Raw genomic sequence first — 17,803 nt, forward strand, 5'->3', positions numbered from 1 at the left:
AAGCTGTCACCAATGGAGAAGTTGGAAATGTAATGGATGGTGTATCACAAGAGTGAGTGGATTTAAATTCAAAGGATAGTTCTAAAGATGGAGAGTGGTACTGTGTGACTCCATAATGAGTATAGAATGGTTATAACTTGTGATTGGTAAGTGTGACAATACTGCTCTTGGAAGAGGAACACATTCTAGGAAATCTATTCTTAGCTACGAGGTCTGCACCACAAGGAAAGTCATAACTAAAACTCCCCATTTAAACAAAAATTCAGTCTCTTCAATAGCAGCTAGGTAGTAGGTACTGGGAGTGAGGAGAGCGGGAAGAGACACCTCCCTCCTCCAGCTGCTTCCATGCAGTGCAAGTGAGTAAATACAGTGCAAGATGAGCCCCATTTTGTATGTCATGTCATGCGTGATTTTTTTGGCAGCCTGTAGCGTACATATCTCAGTAGCTCTCCTAGCACAGGTATAAACAGCAGTGTAGATCATGAAGCACAGTTTAGGTAACTAGAGAGACACATAAAGAACGGGGGTATACCCACACAAGGATATGCCCTACACAGCTCTTTATTTGCTCAAGCTGTGCCTCGCTGTCTACACTGCCGTTTTAGCATGGAAGTGCCTCCCCCCTGCTGGAGTCCTTCCCTGCCACAGGGAAAGACACCAGCAGCAGGAAAAAGCTGTGGTGGGGAAAGCAGAGTCTGGCAGGGTCACCCTTTCCCCACTGCCTCCCCTCTGCCAGAGTCTTTCACTGACACATGTAGCTACACGCTGCAATATGGATGCAGCTTGCTTTTCAGTTCACTCCAGAGTGTAGCTACATGTACACTACACCCTGCTGCTAGGGATGTGTAGTGTAGACATAACCTTTGAAGGTCAGGAACTGCCAAGTTCTAATCCTTGCAGTGTTTGACTCGGTGGTCCTAGGCAAATCAGATAACCTCTCTGCCTCTATTTCCCCCATCCATAAAATGGGGTAATACCATTTAACTGACAGAATACTTTAAGGATTAGTTACAGAACTGACTTAGGTCTGTGTTTGGCAACTTGAAATTTCTAAAACATTTAGCATTGAACTGTCCCTCACTTAGATCACAATTCTGCCATCTGACACTTACGTAATCAACTCAGAGGGCTAGTAGAAAACCAAGTACAATAGCTAGTCTTAGCAGCAACAACAACAGACATTCATTGCAATACTACAATTGTTCAAGTGTTCTTGAAGTAAAATTGAGATTTTTTCAATAAAAAGTGCATAATTTTCATTTGAAGTTGTTTAGAAGAAATGTTTTTTTATATGTTGTTTGTGATGTATTATGAAAAAAATGGACAAAATCAAACTCAACGACAAGGTCTCAATTGTAAAAAATGCTTCGCTTTTATTCTATTTTCAATTATATTTACTAGGCAAAAAAGCTGATCAGCCTGGAAAAGCCTTTTATTTTATTTTTTTTCAAGAGCAGAATTCTGGATTATAAACATGTGATGTGTAGACTGCCTCTCACTATCTTTGTATCTGATTTATATGAGGCTAATCCCTAAAACGTACTTTCAGCCTGAGGTATCTCAACAGCATAGTGGTGGATGAGGACTGTGATTAAGGACTCAAGTTAATAGTAACATTTTTATGAAATGAAGAGTTATCAAATTTATGGATAGCCAAAAAAGGATTCATAATAAGCAAGAGAAGAGCCTCAAGTGGACTGAAAGTACCATACCAAAGACCTGGGTTGGAGATTTGCTGATGAGTAATTAATTGCTGGAAGGGGCAGGACTCAAACATCTGTCAGCAATGGAGAACTGAAAGGGTTTTTTTCTGTATCTAGAATTTTAGTTTTAAGATTGCATCTGCTAACCCATTTTGGATATATCCCTGGGGCCTAAGGTAAAGCCATTTTCTTGAGCTGTCCTATTATCCAAAGCACTTTGTGTTGTGGGCCCTGACACACTGCTCTTGTCCATCTCACCCTCATGCCATGTCTTGCACGAAGGGCCACGACACAGAAGACAGACTTACAGCTCTCTTCCACAATGCCTGCACCAGGGGACTCCTCCCCGCAGCCAGATACAAGGCTTTTAGGGCCTCTTTATGCCAGCCTGTCCTTTTGTACCTGGCCAGAAAGGGGGCAATGATCTTGTTCTTTGTTTTACTGTATGGTCCTCACTGAGAGTGATACTTGCAACGTATTAAGAGCCAATGTGATTTGGTCAACCTTCGAAATATACTCCACTAATGAGGCACAGGAGAAATATTAGGGAAATCCCCTGCCTTGAAGAGACTTTTTTTCTTTCTTTCTTTTCTTAAGACTGAATAGTGGAAGAGGTATAAAAACCAGGAAAGAAACCCTCCAAAAGTTAATTAGTATACGTAGAGATATTAAGCAATTAAAAAGATGCAAATGCTTTGCAGTTTAACTTCAACTTTTAATTTCTGTGCTTCTTCCTTAGCTCATGAATAATCTCATTTGTTTTTTCTTAGTGAGTCACCCCTGTGATCTCTATTCCTTGTGTAGGAGTTCCTGTAGTCTGCAATGTCACCTACTGTGAAAGCAAATTTAAATGTAATAAATATACACACACTTTACATTGTATATCCTTCACATAAGGACTGTCTTCCTCTATCTGGAAAGTGACTAGCACATGATGGGTATACAGATTCTTAGACATATTTATACAATAGGGGAAAATCCTTTCTGTGGTACACAGTGCATATTTCTACTTTCTGCTCTTCAGATCTCCTATATGGAATGAGTGCAGAATATACAATACAGATCTACAGTTTGGTTCCACGATAAAGATTTTTGCCGATGATAAAGTATTTGATCTCAAACACTGATTGGTGTTGGCCATACTTCTAGTAGCCGTGGACTTGAAATCACTACATTTTTGGTAAAATAAAAGATAAACAACTTGGTATCTTTGTAATCCTGTGGCCACTCTACTTGAAACAAAGAAGCATCATTACTTTTACTGAATTGAGAACCTATATATTATGCTATAAATGAAAAATGCTCCAAAGTTTGTTTCAGGTTACATTCTCATTCAGTTGGTAAAAACACTGCAGTTTTATGACCTGGTTATAGCATGAGATGTTTTCAGGTACATCTCTGGAGTCCTTTCTACCAAAGTTAATTTGCACAGGGCTTAGTTGCCCAATTAACTTTCCCTGGATTTTACATGGTAATTGTCTAGTAGAATCCCCTTCCTTCCACTTTTTTTTTTTTTTTTAATATAAATGTATATCATATGTTGCTTCTAAAGTGCACTCAATCTCAATCCAGCTTGAGGAGTGACATGCTGGGAACAATTCATCTCATGAGTTTAAACTCTTGAGAATTTATAAATCTCAATTTTATTAGTAGACCTATTCTGCAATTACATGAATTTTAATATTGTAATTTACAAAGTGCCATAAATGTCACAATTTTTCTGATCTAGACTTCCTTAGTGATTTGTTTTGGGGGTAGTAGAGAGCACTTGTAAATTTAATAAATGGCTTCAAATATTTCAGTTTGTCTTTAATTGTATATGAGAAGGAAGGTTTTTTTTAATGTCATGTGGATTGTGTAAAGAGGTGTGGTTACAGTCCTATGCCGTTGACAGAGTTCCGTATCCCACTTTCTGGACCTACTTACTGATGTCTATCAGCAACTGAGTCATCTCTCTCAACAGATGTTAGCAGTTCAGCATAGTATATATAGCTTGGAGGACAAACAAGCCTGTGAACCAACAGCTTGATTTGCATCTAGTTTTAGCTGGCACATCAAAGTATACTGTATTAGTATAACTTAAAATGTGAATCAAACTGCTGATTTTAGAATTTTGTGTTAATATTAAAAATTTGAAAATCTAGTCACTATCAAAAAAGTTAAACTGTTTCAGGTATTACACCTCTGCCAATTTTTGTGGTTTTACAATTAGTTTCCAATTTTTACAGTACTTATTTTTTCTGTACGAGAAAAACACAGAAAATTGACTAGCAGCATAACTGTGCAGTTGAATACACACTGATAAAAACTGTCAGTTGCAATAGCATAATATGTTATTTGTATCAACTGTAGATTAAAAAAATTCAGTTAGACAGGAGTGACATTTGAATTGAAAGTGTCTTTTAAAAAGAAAACCATTTGATTTTTTCCATTGTTCATGGTATTACATTAATCTTCAGCAATGTTCCCCAACCACAAAATATATTTCCAGTTGAAAAATGGAACCTTTAAACCATGCAAAAAAGTCTTTAATTTCTACATAACATCCCACTAAAGTCCACCTTCCCAACACCCAAGAAGTGTATTCTATTGCCAAATTTTAGAGCTTCCATTCATGATCAATCCTTCATTATTTGTAGCCTTCACTATATTTTGCTTTTATATAAAGTCACCAATATAACAAATGAGTTTCACAACAGTTAGACATTTCACTAAAACAGATGGAAGAAATATTATCCAAGTGGTTTTATGCTGCCAACCAAGAATTCCAATTATGGGAAAGGACTACCCAATTAATTATACTCTTAGATGTGATAAATTGACAATGCCTGACCCTGAAGACTCAAGTACTATCTCCCTGGTTTACTTTTCCCATGCTGCCTAACACATGGGACTTCCATATATGTTTTATAGAAACTGTTGATGCAAAAACTAGGTGGAGAAAAATGCTTCAAAGTAAAGAGCAATTGCAGACACTTGGTTTACTTGGCACATATTACTTTGGGATTAATTACTCCACCAGGCTTGGTGCCCAGTTTCACCACCTGAGGTGCAGGCCTCCTGAAAACATGATTCCTTCTAAGAAATAAGAATCAAGGGAGCTTCTCAAAAGAAAAACAATTAACTCTACATCATAAACATGCAAGCTAATCACTTTGTTATTTATTTGTTCATCCAATGAAAAAAGTGTTAAGATCAGCCTATTTGCAAAAACAGAACAGAGTCTAACAACTAGAGATTAAAAAATTGCTATCAGGACCGAGATAAAATGAAAAGAAAAATATGTTGGTGTATTCTTCGTCTCAAATTCAACTGAGAAAGGGACTAAAGTTTATTTCTCTGAAAAGAGCTTAGTAAAATAAGTATTGGTTAAGTCTATGAACTAACTGACTTGAGAATGAAAGAAAATGTCAGAGTATGAAGAAGATAATCTGTTTCAATTTAAAGAACAGATATAGTCTGTAAAGTAATACTATAAAAGTGGTGCCTTCTTATTTGAGAGATCTGCTCACTGTGGCTATGTTTACACTGGCAGCGGCAAATTCACCGCCACCAGATCGATCTTTCATGATCAATTGAGCAGTCAGTGAGACCCGCTCAATCGATGAGGGAATCGACTGAATAAGTCCACCCCCTCAACTAGCATAGCACTGAGCCGACGGGAACAGCGCAATGTGAACAGCGCGCAGAAGCAGTCGATGGGAGTTATACAAATTCCTCTGCGTGGTTCGCGTAACTCCCATCAACTGCTGCCGAATTTCCGGGTAAGTGTGAACAAGCCCTATGTGTCTAATTCACTAAAGCACAGTGTGTGCTTATTTAAGTGAGAAACAAACCCACAGAGCCAGTAAGTACCCTATGGGAGAATAAGCTGGATCTTACTATGACTCTTCATCAACAAAATTGTTGGTCAAGTTCAAAAAGCTCAGCTGAAAAATGGTTATTTATGGTAATGAGTGGCCAGCCATAAAGTACAGTTTGTTTTTAGAAGCCCAGGTGGAATTAATAGCACCCGAAGTAAAAAATTATCTTTTAACATAGAAATTGAGTACATTTGCTCTTGATATCACTTAGATAAGCGTGGAGCTGCACAGCACCACATATAAAGTCACTTTCCTGGGTGCTCTTTTTTGCTGGTGCCGAATACACTTTACTAAACCAGATGCTCCCTCCTTACCTCAACTATGAAGAGCAAAGCCTAGTAGCTTCCTTGGGAAGTGGACTATCAAGCACATTTCTTGCTGATCTCTGCCTTCCTGGGCACACAACAATAACAAAAGCTCTAATTACACTTACACATTTAATTACACAATAAACACACACATGCATTTAGGATGTTTAAAACTAGACTATTCAAAGCCATAGACATTTCATTAGATGGGCCCTAACAGATCTTTTCCATCTGTCACTTCTGTGATTCCCTAAATCCAGAGAAGAAAAAAGTATCTATTATATTGCCTTCCTAACACCAGCCTTTCCCTAGCTCGGCCGAATAAAACCGGTCAATGACTGGCTAATTTATCAGACTCAGTCTGTGTGAGTGTTTGCCTGAGTATGCACAGTAAGTGCCCGCGCCCATACACGCTGCCTACAGGGGCCAATATGTATGTGAGCGCCCGTGGGCGCTTGTTCGAGTCCAGCCCCCACAAGCTAACTGTCCCCCAGGCTGGCTGATGGACTAGCTGGGTGACTCCTTCCCCCTGCCTGTCTGGAGAGGACCAGCCAGCCGGGCCCAGGGACGCGCCAGGCTGGGGGCAAGTCCCCTGCCGTGCTGGGCTCCTAGCAGCGGGGCAGGGGAAGGGAGCGGGCTAGGCCCTGCCTTTCCATCACCGAGCCCTTTGTGTGCCCGCGCCGCCCAGCCACAGCACCCCCGGCGTTCACGCCGCCCTGCCCGCACAGGCTGGGGCTCCCCCGCGCCGGGCAGCCGCGGGCAGAGGCTGGCTCGCTCCGCCAACGGAGCGGGCGCGGGGGCGGCAGCGGGACGGAGCTGGCGTTGCTGGGGAGGGACCCAGTCACAGGCGAGGCGGGGCGTGGCCAGGGCCCAGTCACGGCCTGGGGAGGCTCGGGGCGGGGCCGGGCCGGGCTGGGGGGGGGGGCGGCGAGGGTGACAGACCCACCTTGCTGCTGCGCCGCTCTGAGCCGGAGCCGGAGCCGGAGCCGGGCCGGCCGGCTTGGGCCAGGGGAGGGGGCGGCCGGCCCCGCCTTCGGGTCCGGCTGGGGGTGGGACCTTCGCCGGCTGGCGGCGGGGGGATGCGCATGCGCGAACCAGGGCCACCTGCCTTCTGATTGTGCCAGGGAGGTGCGGTGCCTGTGGGGCGAGCCGGACCGGGGGGTGGGGGGAGGAGAGGGAGGGAGATGGAGGTGGGAAGGGGGAAGAAGGCGAGGGGGCAGAAGCGGGGGTGAAGGATGGGAAACAGGACTGGGGGTGCAGGGGCGGGGATGGGGTGGAAGGTGGGGGGCAGGATGGGGGTGCAGAGAACAGAAGTGGGTGAAGGATGGGGGCAGTACTGGGGGTGAAGAGGTGGAAGCGGTGATGGAGACTGGAGGATGGCAGTGGGAGTGCAGGGGCAGGGGTGTGGTGGGGGAGGTAGGACTGAGGGGAAGTAGTCATGGGGAGTGGGACCTGGGGGGGTGGAGCTGGCTGGCTGGAACCATGGGTTTATTTTACATCCATAGGCAATAGAACCAGGGTTTGCCCCTGCCACATTGGCTCATTTGCTCTTCTGAGCTGTCCATTTAATCAAAAGAGGCATTATTAACATTAAGGTTATTCCTAAGTCCTGCACTTGTCCATAGTAGTGAATGGGACGGAAGAATCCCATGCACTGCTACAGACTGGGGACCGACTGGCTAGGCAGCAGTTTGGCAGAAAAGGACCTGAGAGTTACAGTGGACAAGAAGCTGGATATGAGTCAAAAGTGTGCCCTTATTGCCAAGAAGGCTAACTGCATATTGGGCTGCATTAGAGGAGCATTGCCAGCAGATCGAGGGAATGATTTCCCTCTGTTCGGCACTGGTGAGGCTGCATTTGGAGTATTGTGTCTAATTTTGGCCCCCCCTTCTCCCTCCCCTCCCGCTACAGAATGGATGTGGACAAATTGGAAAGAGTTAAACAGAGGACAACAAAAATGATTAGGGGGCTGGAGCACAAGACTTATGAGGAGAGGCTGAGGGAACTAGGCTTGTTTAGTCTGCAGAAGAGAAGAGTGAGGGGGGATTTGATAACAGCCTTTAACTACCTGTAGGGGGTTCCAGGGAGGATGGAGCTAGGCTGTTCTCAGTGGTGGCAGATGACAGAACTAGGAGCAATGGTCTCAAGTTGCAGTGGGCTAGATCTAGGTTGGATATTAAGAAAAACTTTTTCACTAGGAAGGCGGTGAAGCACTGGAATGGGTTACTTAGGGAGGTGGTGGAATCTCCATCCTTAGAGGTTTTTAAGGTGTGGCTTCACAAAGCCCTGGCTGGGATGATTTAGTTGGGGTTGGCCCTACTTTGAGAGGGGGGTTGGACTAGATGATGTCCTGAGGTCCCTTCCAACCCTCATCTTCTATGATTCTATGTTAAGAGTAAATTAACAGAAGAATCTCTAGGATTTCTGCCTTGCTCTCACCCTCAGCCTGCTATTTAAATCATTGTAATTTATTTTTTTAAATCACTACTATCCTTGGAATCTTGAAACATCCAGTATCTGCTTGAACTGCCTCCTCTTGGCTTCCCATTGAGCTGTTGCATCTATGCTCTGATGACTTGCAAATGGATGTGGCCTGGCCTGAAACTGTGCTCAGCTAAACATTAGTATTTAAAACAAATGGCAGCAAAAATAGTCTACATTTCATTCACAAGTGATTTTAAATCAAAAGCCCTCTGATATGTGCAGTGGGTTCTAGATCCTTATTGGGAAAGGCAGTTTTGACTTATTCTTGGAGAAATAGATGAGATATTGAGAATATAAGGTTCTTTCTTTTATGATAGTAGGAAATGACGTTGTATCATGAAGTAAGGGTCACCCTGGTAACTTCCAGACCTATGTAGGATTGAAATGAGTTTATGGTCTCTGTTCAGTTCCCAGTGGATATGTGCCAAAATAATGAAAAGCACCATCGCAGTTAACACTGATTGGCCTTAAAGAGGCCAAGGACTAAGAGGGAGATGATGCTTGCATTCCAGAAGAGAGCCTTCCAAATCAGGACTCCCCAGAGTCCTCTGGCAGAGGCAAGTGAGGTGGCTTGGTGAATGGGGTGAGGGTGTTCTATAGCGGTATGAAAGTATTTGCAGAGATGCCTTTGAGTAGAGCTGAGAACAAAGTCCTGAGGGACTGTAACAGAAGGGGGAAATGGCACAGAGAAGAAACGCTGACAGAGTGGTTAGAAAGGTAAAAGGAGACAAGGTCACAGAAAGCAAAAGGAGACAGGAAATCAAGGAAAGCAGATTGATCCATAGTATTGAAGGCAGAAAAAACTCAGAGGATGAGAATAGAGTGTTGGCCTTGACATTTAGGGAGGAAAAGGTCATCTGATATTTTGGTGAGAGCAGTTTCAATGGAACATAGAGGGTGGAAACAAGAGATCCAGGAGTGCGTTTGAGTTCAGAATAGGTGACGTTCTAAGGTACAGAATGACAGAGCCTTTAATATAATGGGGCCAAATTCAAACCTTATATAGGTGGGTGCAACTCCATTGAAATTGCACCTGCTTACATCAGGTCTGAATTTGACCCTTGGTGGTTTTGGATTTTGACATATACCTGGTTGGAAATTATCTTAGATCAACATCTGCCACCTTGTGGCAAATGAATGCGATGCATGTTTCCTTTCAAAAATATTTTTAAAACATTTTTTTTATTCTAGATTATGTAAATTGTATTCTTGGTCTTGCTGGGGATGCAGAATGGGCACATGAGTCCCATCAATAGCTCCTGCATAGTTTGGGAACCCCAACTGTTCAGATTCCTCACTGAGCTCTGGCACGTCAATCACACACTCCTGCAATACATGACCCTGCAAACTTCCATCACAATGGCACTCTCAATGGAATTCCTAATCCCAACTGGTGCTCAACTGACCAATATCTATTCAGGGTAGCCCACTTCCACAGGAAAATCGCCACTAGCTTTTCCATGGAGATGACTGAAGACACTCTTATCTCAGCACAACTACCTCATAACTACTTTTCAGAAGGAACAGCAGACCTATCCTGCTGAGCAAGACACAAGAGATGGGAATTCATCCTGCCCTCCATATTGAGAAAATGATTAGGAAATGGCTCCAGGTCTATGGGTATCATGGGAATTTAACCATCACTTTCTTGACCTACCCAAAAGCTCCTAGAAGGCCTCTTGAAATTTCACAGCTTCAGAAAGCTGTATCCTGTACTGTGAAATAGGTACCCAGAGGATAGTGCAGCAGTGTAGGATGGCATTAGTTTGGCTGTGGGGCACAACTGATACCAAAGTGCTCCAAAACACCATGGTTGGTGTGGATGCACTGCACTGTTGGTACCTACATCAGTGCTGTCCCAACAGGTCAGGTACCAATGGTTTGATTTGCTAATATAGACAAGACTATAGTGCATTTGATTGTACCCCAAGCACATCTTATGTTAAGCCTAAAAAGACAATCAGAAAAAGGAAAATAGCAAGAAGGAAAGGAAGCAGGATCTATTAGGTTAACTCTATTTCTGGTAGCCATCTCATTCTTTGGTTCTTCCATCTCCTCCTCATCCTGAAGGCAGTATCTCTCTCAGATGTTGACAAGACTGGCAGATCCAGTTAATTCTTCAGCTCCACTGATGTCACTACTCCTCTGGGCTAAAACGTAGTAATCATTCCACACCAGTATCACTACCTGATTGTGAGAAGACATGAAGATTTCTTCCATTGAAGCTGCTGGTTGAACTCACTTCAGGTGGGCAGAATGTTATTACTCAGTTTGCAATTTGTCTAGGTCACTAGGGTTAAACCAGTAGTCCTACAAAAAATGCCCCAGGATCTTAAATGATTACAAGTGGATAAGACATCAGTTTTGTGTCTCATCCAAGAGAAGTTTTGGAACAATGCTGTTCTTTCATTGACTTAAATGGCACTCGTGTTCTCTTATGCAAGGGTTGAATTCGATCGAGTGTGCCTTTGTGTAGAATATTCTGGAAGCCAAACATTTCTGCAAAACAGATTTTTGTTTTGAGGTTTGTGTACATTAGCAATTTAATAAAATGCTTTGTTACGGTTTTAGCAAAGAACAGCACAAAGCTTATCAAACAGAGAATGGCTCAGACATTTTGACACAAGATATAAAAAAATAAAGTCAGGAGGGCATTTTGGAACATAATCCTGATTCCACTGTCAGATCTGCATCTGGCATCAGAGTGCAACTAAAAACAAAATTAAAAAAAAACCCTGCTTCTAAGTATATGATTGTGGATTCTTTTGATACACAGCAACACAGACTGTTTATGTTAAATTACAATTAATTTAATACATGATTTATATTGTTGTGTTGTGGTTAGGGCACTGTGCTAGGCCTTGAGATTTGGGTTTTAGTCTTGGCTCTGGCACACACTTTCTGTATGACCTCAGTAAAGTCACTTAAACTCTCTGTGCCTGATTCTCATTTACTCTAAGGCTTCTTAACACCACTCTGACAGTTAATGGGGCCATAAATGAGAATAAGGTGCCCTGCCATGGATTCCCTATCTACAAAATAATACTTATCCTTCTTTGTAAGTTTCTTTGAAATCTTCAGAAGAGTGGTATTATAGATGTGCAAAGTAAGAAGCTGACTCACTGAACTGTATCGATTTATTGATTTTACCTTTTTCAGATTTAAGAGAATGGAAACTTTTGACAATCTAAAATATTTAGAGAATGGTGAAAAATTATACAACTGATGTTATAAATGATTGGAAACCCTGCCCATCACTTCCCAGAGATTGCCTTTAGCTCACTACTCCCCATTCCAAGCACTGGGTTTGCAGTTCTTTATTCTGTGCTGCTTTTTCTTGAGTTCTGTTTTCTCACTGGGAATGGCTGTATCTTGTGTTCTTTCCCTGAGGGAACACAATCCTTCCAGAGATGTTCTTGCTTCTCACTAGAGGCCTTTTATTTACATTGTTTACCCAGACCCATCACACATTCTACAATATCTGTCTTGTTTGTAACAAACCTCAGCATAACAGGAAGGGAACAAAAGGAGGAAGATAGCACCGTTTTGCTGCATCTGCCCGCTAACAGCAAGACAAAAATAATTGGAGAGGCTGCTGTTAAGACAATAGATATATTCAACAGAATGCCTTGATGCAATTATTAAAATCTAGAGGCCAGATCCTAAAATGCATTGCATAGCATTTGTTTGTATTTTGATCAATTCAGGGCAATGGCTTTACTGTTTACACAAGCTGAGTTTCTGGCCCCAGAACACCTCCTTCAATCCAGCTTCCCATCTCACCTTTTATCTCTCTCCAGAGGAGACAAATGGCACCTATTGTATGCTGTTAAAGGACTTAACCCTTTCTCTTGTCATGCTATCACCCTTTAATCTCCTATTGATTTTTTTCAGTCAAATTTACTGCTTTTTAGTTATTGATAGGATTTTATTTATTTTCAGTGCTGTGTATTGAATTTCACTCCTGCACACATTTTATTGTATGTTTTAGAGTTGTCAGCCACTTTTCATGTCAGGACCCCCAAAACAGTAGTTTGGTCTTTACAATCAGTAGACCATAATAAGCAGGATCCAATGTTTGCTCCTGATTAGGTGAAGAATTGTTCAAAGAGTGTCATCATAGAAATATGGAGGTTCCTTGTGCTCTAACGTAAAGAAAAACACTTCTAGAGAATCTTTTATGAAAGGACCAAAAGCACTTTTTAAACTTTAATTATGTCTGAATCTCTCTCAGGCAGGTAGGCAGATGGAACTAAGTGGCAGAGGCCAAGATTTTAAAAAATGATGAGAGGTTTTCAGTGCCTCCATTTTTCATGTGTCTACAGCTTAAAGGGGTCAGATTTTCAGAAAGTGCAGAGCATTAAAATCACCTTTTAAAATTGTGGCCAGAGAATTAAAGTGTCATGCTTAAAGTCAAACAGCCATTCAGTGGAAGAGTGGGGAACAGAAAATAGGGATCTTGAGAACTTGGCTCAGATCCTCATTGGCATTTAGACACCTAACTCCTATTGATTTCAATGGAAGTTAGGAACCCAAATACCTTTCAGGATCTGGGAGCTTGTCCTCTGCTTTACCCAAATACACATTTGGGAAAGAGAGAAGAGTAAAGTGATACTACCCAACTTTGTACACCCAAATGTGACCTACCATATTTGTTTGAAATATCTGTTTGCAAAGCTCACATTATATGTAAATGCTTTAAACTGTTTCGATGCTCTTTTTTGTAAGAAAGAAAGAAGCCTGCAGCACATGTGCTCAAGAACAGCCCTACAGAAGCAAATCAAGTTCACAATGAATTACAATGGAGGAAAACAAATTTGCATGATATTTCAGTTTTAAGCTTCCAAGAAGTAATCTAGACCACAGCCTCTTGCTAGTCTACCCTAAACCCTGGCCAGAAAGAAATGTATCTAAATGTGAGAAAATATTGTGGTTAATGCCCCTGCCCATGACATCCTTAGTTTTCCTTGAGATTGCTAATAAGAATGTAATTAGTTCCAAGTATCAGGTGATTTTTGTGATATGGAAACTTATTCACAGGGAACTGGATTGACACCAACAAATTAATTCACATAGACATGCCTTCATATGGTGATGATTTTTGATCACTGCTGACCTGTGCTGGATTTGTACTTCTGGCCTAGAGGTGAAAGGGACGTTGGTCCTCATGAGAGTTTGGGAAATTTGTCTGTGTGAAATTTATGAATTCTGATTGATGTTATGAAATTGCTTGTTTCATTGAATGTCTTAGTGTATATTGAGTCAGCCATTTGCTACGGGGCTGATGACACCTCCCAGGCCAGGAACAATGGAAAGTTAGATACCTAAATGAGAGCACTTTAGAATAATGCTGCAGCCTAGGGAAAAATCAGTTCTACCTGTTGGTCTGCAGGAGGAGAGGTAGCAGCAGAGGAAAATCCCCTGCAGAAAAGAAGCATCAAAGAAATAAGGATTGGGGCTGGCTTTTAAAAAACTCCACAGACTCTGGGTGGCTCAGGGAACACAAAGAGACATGCTCTCTGAGCAAGGGGAACCTTTTGGCTGCTGGACCTGAACAAGCTATAGGGAACTTTGTTGTTACAGGAGTTAGAAGTGGCTCCATGACCTGAAAGACAAAACTAAGTTAGGAGAATGGATTTGGAATTCCTGAAGGCACTGACCAAAACCCAAAGAAGGCTCCAGCGTGGTGAGGAGTCTAAGGTAGGGAATTGTGTGCAGGTGTTTTGCCTATATCTATGTAGCTCCTGGGCTTTGTCTGAGAGTAAGGAGTGATTGGTTTAGAAATTGCTCTGCAAAGTTGGTTTCTTATGTTTCAATGTCACGTGTCTCTGATGGGTTAAATTATAAAACAGTACCCAGGGGGTGGTGCTCTGGGAAGGCTGTACTTGAGTGATATGGTGTGTTGTTGGGAGTGGGGAAATAGGGGGGAGGGAGGAAGAGTCAGCACTGGTCCTGGGGCCCAGGGTAGCTGGACCATAGGGTCCCTAGAAGTAAGAGCAGAGTCTGCACTCAGGAAATATGCCCGAGAGGCCAGAGACTATAGCTGTTGCTTCCCCAAACCCAGGGTTGCTTAGATTAGAAGCACACAGATTCAATGTTTGGGTGCAAACACAGCTACCTGGTGATCACCCACAAGGGGGAGCTTAGCAAGGAGTGTGACAATCCCATTACAAGTCCTTTGGATCTACCTGTCTCATTAAAACAGAACTAAATGTTTCTTGAAGAAAGCAGTGGGGCATGCTCTCCATCCCCCCTGAGCTAAGCTCAGTGCAGGAAGAGGGAAGAGTCAAAGGTAGCACTAAACCACCTTTGTGCCTCCAGTAGTCTTAACCTGCCCAGGGCCTCGTGAGCACCTAATGTATGTTAGAGCACATCTGGGGACACACTTAACTTAAGCTCAGCTGCAATAGCTCTGTAGGGGCCGTTTCACCGCAGAAAGTAGACAGAGCACACCATATCTTTGCCCTCCCCCAACACGTCCGCAGCATTATCCTAATGAAGGGCAGCATAGAAAACCCCTTTAAATCAGCGATATTCCCCACAGGTCATTTCCTTTAGGCCTACAGCCTCTTTGTACTGCTGGAGCAGTGTTCAAGCACCATAGTGAAACACAGAATTGGGCCAGACTTTGTAAAGTGGCAATGTAATAGAATTTGAAATAATGCAGGTGATACAGAAAGGTACATTCAGAATATATTTCTGTCATTAGAAAAAAGCCACTGAACTTCACTGCATTTATCAGAGCTCAGCAAATATTGGAAAAGTGGGATATTCATGTTTGCCTTGTCTGTTCTCTTCCCTCTTTCACATCTTCTTTCCATGAACATTTGTGCCAGTAAAAACAAATTTTGAAGCTGCATGTGAAAGTATTTGCAGGAGTTTAATTTTAAATTCAGAAGCATATGTATTTATGATGGAAGAGCTCATTCACTCATCCAATCAGGGTATAGAACCAAGACTGTGTGACTCATCCATACAATTACAACTAACCAACATTTGCAGACTTTTTGTGATGAATCCACAGAGTTTTGAAAAAAACTGAAAGATTTGAATAACAAATAAAGGCAAGTAAATCACAAATTGCTCACAAATATTCTGCAAGCAGCAACAGAAACTTAAAAAAATCAGATACATTATTTACTCAGCTCTAGTATTTATTAATATTGTTGATTTGTTTGCCAGATCGTGATAAAAAACATTTGGCAGGCAAGACTACTCGGGAAAGCAAGCCAGTGGAGTTAAGCTGTCATCTAAGTACATACAGAAAAACTGTTCACTTAGCTTAGAAAACAGAACATTTGCAGAAATAATAAACATGCCCTCTAAAATTATGTTCCTTTTCTCTAAAATCCCTGAAGGTCACAAGACTTTGACCCTACAGCAGGAGCATAGCACTTCATGAGACTTCTGTCAAAGCACATGATAAAAAATAAATACACTCGAATAAAAAAGTGTCAGTCTGATTGTTCAAATGTGCCTTCCTTACACAGCCTGTCTCCCTCTTTAAGATGTGGTACACATGCTGCCATGAAAAGGAGGCCATATGGAGAAGCTATCAAACCAATCCATCTTCCTGAAGTTTCAGTTGTTGTAATTAACTTTTGTTTCATCTCACAAGGAAACACTGTAAACTATTTAATAAAGTATGTTATCGTTCGACATGTTTTCATTGAAAAAATTTAACTTACTGAAGCCATTGTTTCTGTGTGACTCATCTGAATATACCTCTGTTAAATAGGATCTAAAATGCTTTCTTAAAAAAAAAAACCAGGCAAAAATGTGTTTTAAGTTTATACAACATCTAGCACAATGGAGTCCTTGTCCATGACTGGGGCTTCTAGGCGCTACTGAAATATAAATCATAAGTACTCAAATCACTATCATGATACATATGTAGCCTTAAAATTTAAACCAGTGATTTTGAAAATTAACCTGAAATGTTTTTTTTACATGGCAAGCCCTGGATTTCTCTTACAGAAGTTGATAGCATCACAAATGACTGATGCAGAGCAAGGAGCGGTCTTCCTTACAGTTCTCGTCATGGATTTATGTATGTATTTATTTTAATCATCAGCTTTTGCAGGAGAATAATAGAACTCTGAACTCAAGTCCTTGCAGTTAAGTAAAAGAGGAAAATCCATGTCAAATATTTAGGTTTACATTGGTCCTTGTGGCCTCGACTAAATGAACTCTCTGGGCCTCTCTGGAATCATAAGAGGCTGGATTAATTAGTGGGTGAAATTCACCTCTATGTGATGCCAATCTGCCCCTAAAATCTGAGATCCTCCACTTTGAGGGTCTCCAATGGAAGGGTCTGCAGAAGTGGTGTTTTTAAGTGTTTAGTGATTGGTTTTTTGTTAACTTCCTCCATGTGCAATATCTTGCAAAGTCCAAACCCTTCCTCCCAGCACATTGCCTGAATACCTGGCTGTGCCCTGGCTAGCAACATCCTGTATTGCAGGAAGAAGCACAAAGCACAGAAAAGCACATGTGGCTGCTATAGAGGTAAATGCTTTATTAATAACCTGAAAGTGACACGGATAGGCACTGCTATTTCTAGATATAGTAAGACCTTCAGTATTAACTCTTTGAGTCCCTTCCAGCATTTAGCTCCATGGAATGGAATGGAATGCTCCTCAGACCAGACTGTGGACCTATTCTATGGTCACTATGCATCTGTAAGGCCCTACACCTGCTACCAAGACAATAAAATGTCTCCTGTGTGGAGGGTGGATGGGTTTATGTAGAAGATCCACTAGCCCCCCCCATCCCATCTGCATGATGGAGCCGAACTCTGCACTACTCAGGGGGCATGCACCCCCCCTACTCTTCTCTTCCCTTTCCTCCCTCTTGAACAGCACAGCTGTACTGGTTCTGCAGCCAAAAGTCTCAGCACGTCAGGGAGGAGGAGGTAGGACTTGATCCTTAGGGCTGTATTGTGTACCCTTTACTCCCATAGGTGAATATGTGGTCTCTCAATTGTTGAGGGCTCAAATTGAGACCTCTTAAAGGGGCTTGATTTTCAGAGAGTGCTGAGCACCTGCCCTCTGAAAATCAGGTCTGTTGAACTGCTTGGAAGAGTAACCACTCACCAATGCAGGTAGAGAGTTCACAGTCTGGCCTATAGTGATTTGAGATCTTATAATTGGGATTTGCGGAGGAGGGGGGGGGATTTATTTGCAAATCATCCCCTTTAAATAAACACATTTATTCAGTGTGTTAATATGCATTTTTCCCCCATCTGTGACAAAGCAGCTAGAAAATCTCGAGCTTTAATTCAAACGGTAGGATCACTAACCAGTCAATGGCTTTCTGGCTGAAGTGAAATGTAAATATAAAGTCCACCAGTGAGATGGTGTGTAGCACAGTCTGTGAGCACAAGCTCTATCATTATTATTATGTATTTATCATAGCACTAGAAGCTCTGGTCAGGGACCAGGACCCC

The 17,803-nt window shown here is 42.0% G+C and overlaps 1 protein-coding gene and 1 long non-coding RNA gene across 3 annotated transcripts in view; one reads left to right on the plus strand and one right to left on the minus strand.

The window, feature by feature from the left end:
• The window catches only part of PTPDC1 (protein tyrosine phosphatase domain containing 1), a 42,085-nt gene extending 35,179 nt beyond the window's left edge, over positions 1-6,906 (minus strand). Inside the window, exons 1-2 of one of the 2 annotated variants that reach the window (XM_067543818.1) lie at positions 6,821-6,906; positions 5,881-5,959 (exon numbers count right to left, since the gene is read on the minus strand). The gene's annotated coding sequence lies outside the window, so the exon portion shown is untranslated. The remainder of the gene's footprint in view (positions 1-5,880; positions 5,960-6,820) is intronic. The other variant, XM_067543819.1, reaches the window with a different exon arrangement.
• Positions 6,907-10,459: 3,553 nt separating this feature from the next.
• On the plus strand, positions 10,460-16,047 carry LOC137150462 (uncharacterized). Its single transcript, XR_010918975.1, has 3 exons — positions 10,460-10,605; positions 13,942-14,058; positions 15,849-16,047. It is a non-coding gene; the product is annotated as an uncharacterized lncRNA (long non-coding RNA).
• Positions 16,048-17,803: the final 1,756 nt, after the last annotated feature.

This window comes from Emydura macquarii, unplaced genomic scaffold (genome assembly GCF_026122565.2).
Source record: "Emydura macquarii macquarii isolate MOO-44397 ecotype Brisbane River unplaced genomic scaffold, CSIRO-AGI_Emac_v2 contig_968, whole genome shotgun sequence".
Classification (NCBI taxonomy): Eukaryota; Metazoa; Chordata; order Testudines; family Chelidae; genus Emydura; species Emydura macquarii.